The sequence below is a fragment of the Chiloscyllium punctatum genome, chromosome 11 (assembly GCF_047496795.1).
Source record: "Chiloscyllium punctatum isolate Juve2018m chromosome 11, sChiPun1.3, whole genome shotgun sequence".
In the NCBI taxonomy this organism is placed as follows: Eukaryota; Metazoa; Chordata; class Chondrichthyes; order Orectolobiformes; family Hemiscylliidae; genus Chiloscyllium; species Chiloscyllium punctatum.
The window spans coordinates 90529357-90542207 of NC_092749.1; the positions used below are offsets into that span (position 1 = coordinate 90529357).

A 12851-nucleotide genomic window follows, 5' to 3' on the forward strand; every position below is an offset into this window, starting at 1 on the left:
GGTCTGTTTCCGTGCTGTACATCTCTATGACTCCAATACAGAGGTGCTTGAAACTCTTTAAGAAGTACACTGCCAGAACAATTACGAGAGATATTATGTTTGTGTGTTCCCCAGTGTTGGCAAGGCTTCTTAGCACCATGGAGTAATCATAGCTTGGAAAAGGGATGACTTGGTCAAACCTTATCGGGTCCTGGGACCTTTGCCTTGTGGCCCCATTTGCTGAAGTCAGAAAATATTCTGGAAGGACTCAAAAAGGGACAAGAAGGGAGACTTGCTGGCCACTCCTTCAGTGAAGATTCCATGCAAGACCCACCTCTGTACCAAGGAGATCTTGAGAACACCTACTGATGGAGTTCAGTGAATACAATCCAGCAGCCCCATCAAGCTCACCAGAGTGGGTAATACTTGGAGTCATAGAGATGTACAGCATGGAAACAGACCCTTCGGTCCAACTCATCCATGCCGACCAGATATCTCAAACCAATCTAGTCCCACCTGCCAGCACCTGGCCCATATCCCTCCAAACCTTTCCTATTCAAATACCCATCCAAATGCCTTTTAAATGTTGCAATTGTACCAGCCTCCACCATTTCCTCTGGCAGCTCATTCCATACACTTACCACCCTCTGTGTGAAAAAGTTGTCCCTTAGGTCTCTTTTATATCTTTCCCCTCACCCTAAACCTATGCCCTCCAGTTATGGACTCCCTCATCCCAGGGAAAAGACTTTGTCTATTTATCCTATCCATGCCTCTCATAATTTTGTAAACCTCCAACTCTCCAGGGAAAACAGCCTCAGCCTGTTCAGCCTCTCCCTATAGCTGAAATCCTCCAACCTTGGCAACGTCCTTGTAAATCTTTTCTGAACCCCTTCAAGTTTCACAACTTCTTTCCAATAGGAAGGAGACCAGAATTGCACGCAATATTCCAACAGTGGCCTAACCAATGTCCTGTACAGCCACAACATGACCTCCCAACTCCAATACTCAATACTCTGACCAATAAAAGAAAGCATACCAACCGCCTTCTTCACTGTCCTATCTACCTGCGACACCACTTTCAAGGAGCTATGAACCTGCACTCCAAGGTCTCTGTTCAGCAACACTCCTAGGACCTTACCATTCAGTGTATAAGTCCTGCTAAAATTTGCTTTCCCAAAATGCAGCACCTCGCATTTATCTGAATTAAACTCCATTGGCCCATCTGGTCAAGATCCCGTTGTAATCTGAGGTAAACTTCTTTGCTGTCCACGACACTTCCAATTTTGGTGTCATCTGCAAATTTACTAACTGTACCTCTTATGCTCACATCCAAATCATTTATGTAAATGACAAAAAAGTAGTGGACTCAGCACCGATCCTTGTGGCACTCCACTAGTCACAGGCCTCAGTCTGGAAAACAACCCTCCACCACCACCCTCGTCTTCTACCTTTGAGCCAGTTCTGTATCCAAATGGCTAGTTCTCCCTGTATTCCGTGAGATCTAACCTTGCTCACCAGTCTCCCATGGAGAACCTTGTCGAACGCCTTACTGAAATCCATACAGATCACATCTACTGCTCTGCCATCAATCCTCTTTGTTACTTCTTCAAAAAAACTCAATCAAGTTTGTGAGACATGATTTCCTACGCACAAAGTCATATTGACTAATCCTAATCAATCCTTGCTTTTCCAAATACATGTACATCCTGTCCCTCAGGATTCCCTCCAACAACTTGCCCACCACTGACGTCAGACTCACTGATCTGTAGTTCCCTGGATTGTCCTTACCATCTTTCCTAAACAGTGGCACCACGTTAGCCAACCACCAGTCTCCCGGTAACTCACCTGTGACTATCGATGATACAAATATCTCAGCAAGAGGCCCAGCAATCATTTCTCTAGCTTCCCACAGAGTTCGAGGGTACACCTGATCAGGTCCTGGGATTTATCCACCTTTACCCGTTTCAAGATGTCCAGCACTTTCTCCTCTGTAATCTGGACATTTTGCAAGGTGTCACCATCTATTTCCCGAGAGTCTATATCTTCCATATCCTTTTCCACAGTAAATACTGATGCAAAATAATCGTTTAGTATCTCCCACATTTTCTGCGGCTCCACACAAAGGCCGCCTTGCTGATCTTTGAGGGGTCTTATTGTCTCCCTAGTTACCCTTTTGACCTTAAATGTATTTGTAAAATCTCTTTGGATTCTCCTTAATTGTATTTGCCAAAGCTATCTCATGTCCCTTTTTGCCCTCCTGATTTCCCTCTTAAGAGTATAAAGGCAGTAGGAGTATACTTAAGGATTCTCTCGATCAATCCTGACTATACCTTACATATGCTTCCTTCTTTTTCCTTAACCAAACCCTCAACTTCTTTAGTCATCCAGCATTCCCTATACCTACCAGCCTTCCCTTTCACCCTAACAGGAATATACTGTCTCTGGATTCTCATTTATCTCATTTCTGAAGGCTTCCCATTTTCTAGCTGTCCCTTTACCTGCGAACATCTGCCCCCAATCAGCTTTTGTAAGTTCTTGCCTAATAGCGTCAAAATTGGCCCTTCTCCAATATAGAACTTCAACTTTTAGATCTGGTCTATCCTTTTCCATCACTATTTTAAATCTAATGGAATTATGGTCGCTGGCCCCAAAGTGCTCCCCCACTGACACCTCAGTCGCCTGCTCTGCCTCATTTCCCAAGAGGAGGTCAAGTTTTGCACCTTCTCTAGTAGGTACATCCACATACTGAATCAGAAAATTGTCTTGTACACACTTAACAAATTCCTCTCCATCTAAACCTTTCACATTATGGCAGTCCCAGTCTATGTTTGGAAAGTTAAAATCCCCTATCATAACCACCCTATTATTCTTATAGATAGCTGAGATCTCCTTACAAGTTTGTTTCTCAATTTCCCTCTGACGATTAGGGGGTTTATAATACAATCCCAATAAGGTGATCATCCCTTTCTTATTCCCCAGTTCCACCCAAATAACTTCCCTGGATGTATTTCCAGGAATATTCTCCCGCAGCACAGCTGTAATGCTATCCCTTATCAAAAACGTCACTCCCCTCCTCTCTTGCCTCCCTTTCTAACCTTCCTGTCGCACTTGTATCCTGGAACATCAAGGTGCCAGTCCTGCCCATCCCTGAGCCATGTTTCTGTAATTGCTATGATATCCCAGTCCCATGTTCCTAACCATGCCCGGAGTTCATCTGCCTTCCCTGTTAGGCCCCTTGCATTGAAATAAATGCAGTTTAATTTATTAGTCCTACCTTGTCCCTGCCTGCCCTGACTGTTTGACTCACTTCTGTTCTCAACTGTACCAGTCTCAGATTGATCTCTTTCCTCACTATCTCCCTGGGTCCCTCCCCTCACCTCCTTACTAGTTTAAATCCTCCCAAGCAGCTCTAGCAAATCTCCCTGCCAGTATATCAGTCCCCTTCCAATTTAGGTACAATCCGTCCTTCTTGTACAGGTCACTTCTACCCCAAAAGAGATTTCAATGATCCAAAAATGTGAATCCTTCTCCCATACACCAGCCCCTCAGCCATGCATTCATCTGCTCTATCGTCCTATTCCTGCCCTCACTAACTCGTAGCACCAGGAGTATTCCAGATATTACTACTCTCTAGGACCTCCTTTTTAAATTCCTGCCTAACTCTCTGTAATCACCCTTCAGAATGTGTTTTTCAGGCAGTCAGCTCAATTTGGGGAAAAGTTCACTTGATTTTGTTGTGAAAGACTGGTTTCTATAACGCACAAGTGTTTTAAGTTTGAACCACAATACTTTGTTTATCTCATCACCAACGAAAACATCATGAAGCTAATGGACCTGTGCCTCACCACCCACTTCACTTTCAACAACATTGGTTTGTTTGTAGACTATGTTGTTGAAAGTGAAGTGGGTGGTGAGGCACAGGTCCAGTAGCTTCATGATGTTTTCGTTGATGGTGGCTGGTGTGTGAGTGTGTGTGTGAGAGAGAGAGAGAGAGAGAGAGAGAGCAGTGTTTCCTTTGCCAGGTCGATGTTGATGGAGGTGAACAGTGCTGTTACGTTGAATGAGATCATTGCTTCGTCTTCCTCTATTTTGGTGCTTTTGATGATTTTTAGGAATTCCTGGCTACGTAGATGACACCTTTGTCATCACAAAACAAAACAAGATAGAAGAGACATTTAACATCATCAACAACACCCTCACAGACATAAAGTTCACCAAGAAGGAAGAAACCGACAACAAACTCGCATTCCTGGACGTCACAGTCGAAAGAAAGGACAACAGAGAACTACAAACCTGCATATACAGAAAACCGACAAATACTGACCAAATACTTAACTGCACCAGCAACCATCCCAACACACACAAACAAAGCTGTATCAGAACACTATTCCAATGAGCCACATCACACTGCAGCACAGACGAACTTCGGAAAACAGAGGAGAACCACCTATACAACGTATTCAAGAAGAACGGATACTCAAAAAATACAGTCCGCAGATTCCTCAAGAACAAACTACGACAAGCAGACCAAACTCAGCCAGAAACCCTAACCACCTTACCATACATCAAAGAAGTTTCAGAAATGACAGCCAGACTACTAAAACCCTCGGAATCCTAGTAGCACACAAACCCACCAACACCCTCAAACAAAAATTAACAAACTTAAAAGACCCAGTACAACTCATGGACAAAACCAATGTCATCTACAAAATTCCATGCAAGGACTGCCACAAACATTATGTAGGACAAACAGGAAGAAAGTTCGCCACCAGGATACACGAACACCAGCTAGCCACAAAAAGACACGACCCTCTCTCCCTCGTGGCCCTACACACGGATGAAAAAAACCACCATTTCGACTGGGACAACATATCTATCCTGGGACAGGCTAATCAAAGACATGTCAGAGAATTCCTAGAGGCCTGGCACTCCAACCACAACGCCATAAACAGACATATAGATCTAGATGCCATCTATCAACCCCTCAGAAAACGAACAGGAAATGACATCACCACAAACCCCAGAACCCCATCCAGGAGATAGATATAAATAGAAAGCAGGAGACAACAGCTTCGCTTCACTTGGAGGTTGCCACTGATGGTTACCTAGCCCGGTAATGAAACGTCTGGATATCAAACCTGCAGCTCAGCAAACAAACCTACACCCTAAACCTCAACCTGAGCTACAAACCTTGCAATTGTTCAGAGGTTTGAGTATAAGAGTTGGGATGTCATGTTGTGGTTGTACAGGGTATTGGTGAGGCTTCTTCTGGAGTACTGTGTGCAGATCTAGTAGCCCTGCTATAGGAAGGATATTCTTAAATTGGAGATAGTTCAGAAAAGATTTGCCTGCATGTTGCTGGAAATGCAGGGTTTGAGTTATAAAAATAGGCTGGATAGGCTGGGACATTTTCTTTGGAACATAGGAGGTTGAGGAGTGACCTTGAGGGTTTATAAAATCATGAGGGGCATAGATCAGGTGAATAGCAAAGGCATTTTTACAAGGGTGATGGAGTTCAAAACTAGGAGACATATTTTTAAAGTGAGTGGAAAAAGTTTAAAAAGAGGGGTATGCTTTCCTTTATTGGTCAGAACATTGACTATAGGAGTTGGAAGGTCATTTTGCAGCTGTACAGGACATCAGTTCAGCCACCTTTGGAATATTGCATGCAATTCTGGTCTCCTTCCTATGGGAAGGATGTTATGAAACTTGAAAGGGTTCAGAAAAGGTTTACAAGGATGTTGCCAGGGTTGGAGGGTTTTAGCTATAGGGAGAGGCTGAATAGGCTTGGGGCTGTTTTTCCTGAAGTGTAGGCTGAGGGGTGACCTTATAGAGGTTTATAAAATCATGAGGGGCATGGATAGGGTAAATAGGCAAGGTCTTTTCCTTGGGGTTTAGGAGTCCAAAACAAGAGGGTATAGGTTTAAGGGGAGAGGGAAAAGATATAAAAGGGACCTAAGGGGTAAAATTTTCATGTAGAAGGTTATGCATGTATGGAATGAGCTGCCAGAAGCAGTGGAGGCTGGTACGTTTATAACATTTAAAGGCAACTGGATGGGCATATGAATAGGAAGGGTTTAGAGGGATATGGGCCAAATGCAGCCAAGTGTGACTAGTTTAGTTTAGGAACATGGTCAGCTTGGTCTAGTTTGACTAAAGAGTTTGTGTCCAAACTGTGTGCTCTATGGTCATGGAAGATGGAGGGTAATTGTGGAAGGATGTTTCTCTGACTGGAGGTCTGTGACCAGTGACGTGAGAAAATATAGATGGGTGGACTAGTAAGTTTGCAAATGATATGAAAATTGGAGTTGTGGACCATGAAAATGATTATCAAAGGATACAGCAAGATATAGATAAAATGGAAAGTTGAGTGGAGAAATGTCAGATGAGTTTAATCCAGACCAAGTGTGAGGTGATGCATTTTGGGAGGTCAAATGCAAGCAAAAAGCAGGCCTCTCAGACCGTTGTTATACAAATGGATCTTAGGATCCAAGTCCATGCTCCCTGAAAGTAGAAAAGGTGGCGAAGAAGGCTTATGGCCTTCACAGGTTGGGGCACTAAGCAAGAAGTTGTCAAGCCATGTTATAGTTGCATCAGACTTTAGTTAGGCCACATTTAGAGTACTTGTGTGCAGTTCCGGTATCATTCTACAGGATGAATGTGAAGTTTACCAGGTGCAAAAGAAGTTTACCAGGATGTTGCCTGGTTAGGAGTATATTAACAATAAGGAGATCATGGTCAAACTTGGATTGTTTTTGTTACAGGGTCAGAGGCTGACAGATGATCTCATAGAAAAATATAAATTTATGTGACGGATGGAAAAGGCGAATAGTTGGAACCTTTCTCCCAAGGTGGAAATGTCAAATATTAGGTTTAAGGTGAAAGGGGAAAGGTTTAAAGGAGATATGCGAGGAAAGTTTTTTGCACAAAGGGTGGTGGGTGTTTTGAATGTGCTGCAAAGGGAGTTGATAAAAGCAGCTAAATCAGCAAAGTTTAAGAGGCATTTAGAGAGACACATGAACAGGCAGAGAATACAGCAATATGGACCATGTACACACAGGTGGATTCGTTTAGAAATGACATCACGATCAACACAGACATGGTGGGCCAAAGGGCTTGTTCCTGTGCTGTACAATTCTAAGATCTGTGTTAAAGTGTAAAGCTCAGAAAGAACATAAGAACACAGGAAAGAGGAGCAGGAGGAGGTCATTCAGTCCATTGAAACTACTTTGCTATTTTTCCACTATTCTCACATCTCTTGATGTCACCGGTATCTAAAAATCTGTGAATTTCTTTCTTGAACATGTTGAATCATTGAGTTATCACAGTCCTTGGGCATAAAGAATATTGAGAATAAAGAGAGGAAGAGAGACTATTAATCAGTGTATAACTGTACTGAGAAACCTAGGTGAATCTTGAGAATTTAAACAAATAAAGGATGATCCTTGGAATAGGATTGTTTTAAGGAAAAGAAATGTTGTGAGAGAATGTTTGCTGAGAGAAAAAAAAAGATACACTCAAGAAAACTAATGGCATGTGCAGAAGCTCTGAGATTATTGATGGGAGAAGAGATGAGGTTTAACATCTTGCTAAGAGACAGAAACCTAACAAGCACAAGTCAATTAAAACCAGTAAGGACATTGTTTTTATGCTCATCCTTCTGTTCAAAGGCTAAAACTGATGTACATTTTTTGGGGGGGGGGGAGGGGGAGCTGGGAAATCACAAGAAGATTAGGAAGCCTGACAATGGGTAGAAGCAGTGGTCTAATTGGAAGAATGATTTGGAGGTGCCAATGTTGGACTGGGGTGGACACACTTCACTTGAAGGAATAGGGCTTGTGATTTCAAATAAACCTGTCAGACCATAACCTGTGATGTCTGACCTAATTGGAAGATGCTAAGTCATTTGCATGCAAATATTTTGCTAGAAGGAAGAAAAGGAACCTATTGAGATGATTGCTGCAAAGATTTCTGACATATCAGTCTATGCGTTAGCGTAAATTGCCATTCTCAAGTCTTAGGGTATAATAAGGTGTGCATTGGCAACTGCACCAAGTGAATGTGAAGTATCAGAAGACATTGCTGCTATGTGCAATAACATGAACTTCTCAGACTTCTGTCAAGATGGTGACCCAGAAACAAAGCTATTAAAGGCAAAGCACTATGAAGGCATAATGCTCATTCCAAGAGGACAAACTAAACTAAGAGTCCAGAACACCATGAAGGAGGAAGATCTGCAGTTTGAGATAGTGGACATGAAGCAAAATCCCCATACCTCAGCTGAAATAAATCAGAAACTTGGACTGATGATCCTTCACATAGCAGAAGAAATTGATGGTGTTGTGCATATCACCAAAGTATTGACTGTTGAACAGATTCTAACAGACTACATCTTGCTCAAATAATGTAAATTAAACAATGAGATGAAAATCTTCAAATTCTACATCTAAAGAAAGGATGGCCTTAAACCATTAAAGTAAACAATACTGGGCATACAAAGACAAAATGACTGTACGAGAAGGCACCTTGTACAAAGGCTCTCCATAAAGAAATGCAAAAAGAGATGAAGTTTTTTAAAAAATTCATTCGTGGGATGGGGACATCACTGGCTAGGCCAGCATTTATTGCCCATCTCTAATTGCCCAGAGGGTAGTTCAGAGTCAACCACATTACGGTGGGTCTGGAGTCTCAATAAGCCAGACAAGAGATTTCTTTTCCTGAAAGTGAACCAGATGAGATTTTCTGTCAATTGGTGGTGGATCATGGTCATCGTTAACTTCTTAATTCCAGATTTTTAAAAAAATTGAACTCAAATTCCACCACTTGCAGGATTCAAACCTGGGTCCCTAGAACACAACCTGGATTAATGCCAGTAGACAACCACCAACCCACAAGACATAAGAATATCAAGTCTAATCTGAGGAAGATAATGGAAGTGCTCCACAAGGGCAATAAGATACAGCTAGTGCTGTGCTTGTAATGAACATCAAGTTAAATTGGTTAAATAATTGGTGATGACATAACATCCCAAACAGACCATGGATGAAGCTTGCAGTGAACCTCTTCACTCTCAGAAACTGATATATCAGAGTTAGCTACTATTCACTCCTAGAAATTAGATCTGTTGATGTTTTTGATCTCTAGTAATATATCAGGTAACCTTTCAGTCATTAGGGCATTCAAATGGTGAACACAATGGACCTAAACACTGGCGAGGCCCTCACTAGTTTTTCTTTTTTTTTCCTTTTTTTTGAACAAGAAGTTGAGGTGAACAGTTGAACGTTGAATAGCAGATTGCTTTAAAGAAGAGGAGGATAAAAACAGATGTTTGCTGTTGGGAACTGGCCTAGAAGATAAAGCAACTTAGTTATTGTTCCAAGGATACTATATGCCAATTGGCACTAAGATGTTGCTACATTCCGGGCTAGCATCCATGTGGTTGTGATGGCCAACCAGGCAGGTGCGATGCTAACCAGCCAACCATAGAGAATCTTGATTGGAAAAGGAGAGAAAAGCAACCCTACCAAGCAAATTTGATTCCGCTGACAGAACAAGGAACTGAACAACTCTTAATCCCAGATATCAACCTTTTCCCCCAACAAATGTAATTGACCATCAACCTTAGTAGTGACACTTCCCAGAAAAGCAACCTCACCCCAGGAACCAAAAGGCACCAAATGAACCATTAAAAAACTTACAGGGGCATCATAAGACAACTCGATTGCTTTGAAAAAAAAAGTGCAATACATAAATGGGGGGCACAAACTGGACAGACTAGAAAGAACTTCATGTTCATGCATGATCAACTTTATCAATTGTAACATGAAAGTATGCTAAATGCATATTTTTGTGAAAAGGGGAAAAGTTTGGCCAAATACTTGTGCGTATTGTATATTGTCATTTCCATGTGACCTCTTTGCCATGATCTAAAGTTCCAGTGCCATTACTTTACTCATCATGTGGAGCTCTGATTGGAATCCAAATCCATTACTGGATCTCTACTGAAGGCAGAAAAACCGTGTCGGCTTATGAGGAAGGATCACCAGATCCAAAACATTAACTTTGACTTCTCTGCACAGATACTGCCAGACCCTGCTGAGCTTTTTCAGTAGTTATTTCTGATTTACAGCATCCGCAGTTCTTTCAGTTTATTTTTTAAATATACGGTGCATATCTCAAATAAATGGTTTACACGGGTGGGGTGAAGGGGTTTAACCACTAAAATCCTCCTCCAGCTGTTCACCAATTTGCACATAAAAAAACAAGAGCTACGTTTTAGTTTAAAAAGTAAATCAGTGTTCTCTCGCAAGCAGCACCCCCTCGAGCGAATTAGACCAACGTGAAGGAGGAAACATTAAACATTAAGCTTCAAATGTATAAACGTGCAATGTTTAAAACCAAACTCCTCGTCACATTGCGTTGTAAAAACAAATTAAAACCACATCCTCCTCCATCCAGGTCGGTGACTTAGTGAATAATTAAATAAATAATCCGGTTTGACCTCTCAGCCTCAGACTAATCTCGAAGTCAAAACCCCCGACCTTCAGGCTTTTTGTCAAGTCGTCCTTCCGGATTTCGGATGATATTCCCCTGAATATTAAACCTGTGAACCTGGGTACAGAAAGGCCTCTCTTGTCTCTATCGCCGGGAGGCCCGCGTTTCCCGGTTACCAGGCAACAGCCACATCCGGTACTGGGAACCGCCCTTCCGCTGATGTCATATGGCCGCACGTGCTGAAGCACATTGGGAAGCAGGGGCCTGTGACAAAAGCCTGTCCATTATTCTCAAACCACAAGTTAGTAGGGCGGTGCAATACACTCGCCTTGCCTGACATACGGCTCAAGATGTACTCAAAGAATGGATACCAGCTAGGTCAAATTAGCCTGTTTTTAGTACTTCCAAGTAAGTATAACTTGGTGTTGTGTGATTTTTAACTTTCTTCACCCCCTTCAGCATTCATTCCCTTTACTTCCTATGCACATGGTAGTAAATGCACATCCACAAGGGTGTAATATGTTGAGGCTTTCAACAGGACCTTCCACATCTGCAACCGCTACCACCACCTAGAAAGGCAGCAAATGCATTAGAATCCTACCACCTACAAAGTCCCCTTCGAGTCAGTATAATCCTGACTTTGAACTATATCACCATACCTTCACTTGCTCAAAATCTTGGAACTTCCTTCTGATTGTAATCTAATCTTAAAAAAAAGTGTGGAAACAGGTCCTTCGGCCCAACAAGTCCACACCGACCCGCCGAAACGCAACCCACCCATACCCCTACATTTAACCCTTACCTAACACTACGGGCAATTTAGCATAGCCAATTTACCTGACCTGCACATCTTTGGACTGTGGGAGGAAACCGGAGCACCCAGAGGAAACATACGCAGACACGGGGAGAACGTGCAAACTCCACACAGTCAGTCACCTGAGGCGGGAATTGAACCCAGGTCTCTGGCGCTGTGAGGCAGCAGTGCTAACCACTGTGCAGCCCATGTTCTATGGGTGTCCTACACCTTAAGGACTGCAGTGGAAGGCAACGTACTGTAACCTTCAGAGCAATTAGGAATGACTTGGTCAGCAATACCTACAGCCTATGAACAAATAGAACAAAAGCACTAACAAAAGCGTGATAGTAAACCAACCAGTTCTCTATGCTAATATATTACCTACAACACCAAGCTTCTTTGCCTTGTGTAGTAAACTATTTGTGGCATGTTGATAAATCTGAATATACTCCTTTTTATTCACCCTGTGCTTTACACCCTCAGAGAATTCCAGTAAGCATCAAATGCAAGTTCCTCCACAGAATCATACTGATTCTACCTCATTGAGAAAATCATAATACAATATCCTGGCACTACCTCCACCTGCAAATTCCTCTGCAAGCTACTTAGCACCTTGACCTGGAAATGTATCGCTATTTCTCAGTGGTTGCTGGGTCAAAGTCCCGAAACTAACAGTATTTTGGATGTACTTATAACAATGCACTACAAAGGTTCATAAAGGGAGCTGACCATCATCTTGTCAGGACAATTAGGGATGTACAATAAATGCCGGCCCAGCTAGCTGTCATTTTATTTGAATAATGGTATTCCATTTATCGTTTTCTAACCTATTAATGCCTTTCCAGAATCAAAGGAATTTTTGAAAATTATAAAGAACACATGCACTATCTCCTTCCAAGTCCAAGGACTTGAATCTTCAGTTCTATTAGCCTCATACCTCCCCCCCACCGGAGATTGATAGCCTTAAGTTTTTGCCTCTTGCTTTTCTAGGGAAGCTGTCCATGTTGTTTACTGTGAAGACAAATATACTTATTCAACACCACCGTTTCCTTGTTGTCTATTATTAATTCTCAAGTCTCTCACCTTCTAAAGGGACCAACACTTACTTTGTCTACTTTCCTTTGGTAGAAATTTTCACCCATTTTACAATGTCTTGTGAAGAGACCATTATATGCATCCATGTTGTTCAATGCCTTCATTCATCTCTCTTTTAGTAGTCATTCTAGAGTAAATCATAGCATAACTAGGAGACAAACTGTTAAGACAAAACACTTATTAAAACACTTAATTTTGATGGATGGTCATTACATCAATGTATCAACCTTACTTCTTTGCACAGGCTGACTGACATGCTGCATGTTTCCATTTTTATTTTTATACTTTTAGTTCCAGCAAAATTATTCTGCTTTTGTTTTTTATAATGTTTAATAAATTAGTAAAGTATTGAAGAAAAAGATATAACCGTATTTTCCAAAAGGTTTGTACTGTTACTCAATGACAGGGTGTGTCCATTTTTACAGGTTGCAGAGAGGACAAGAGATTACTTATTAAAGCAATATTTCCAAAATATATGTACACACAC

General features: G+C 41.9%; 1 protein-coding gene across 2 annotated transcripts in view; it reads right to left on the reverse strand.

Annotated features, from left to right (window-relative positions):
• The window catches only part of LOC140483178 (uncharacterized protein C6orf118-like), a 60853-nt gene extending 50212 nt beyond the window's left edge, over nt 1-10641 (reverse strand). The window contains exon 1 of one of the 2 annotated variants that reach the window (XM_072581218.1): nt 10521-10641. The gene's annotated coding sequence lies outside the window, so the exon portion shown is untranslated. Of the gene's footprint in view, nt 1-10480 lie in introns of both variants that reach the window. The other variant, XM_072581217.1, reaches the window with a different exon arrangement.
• Nucleotides 10642-12851: the final 2210 nt, after the last annotated feature.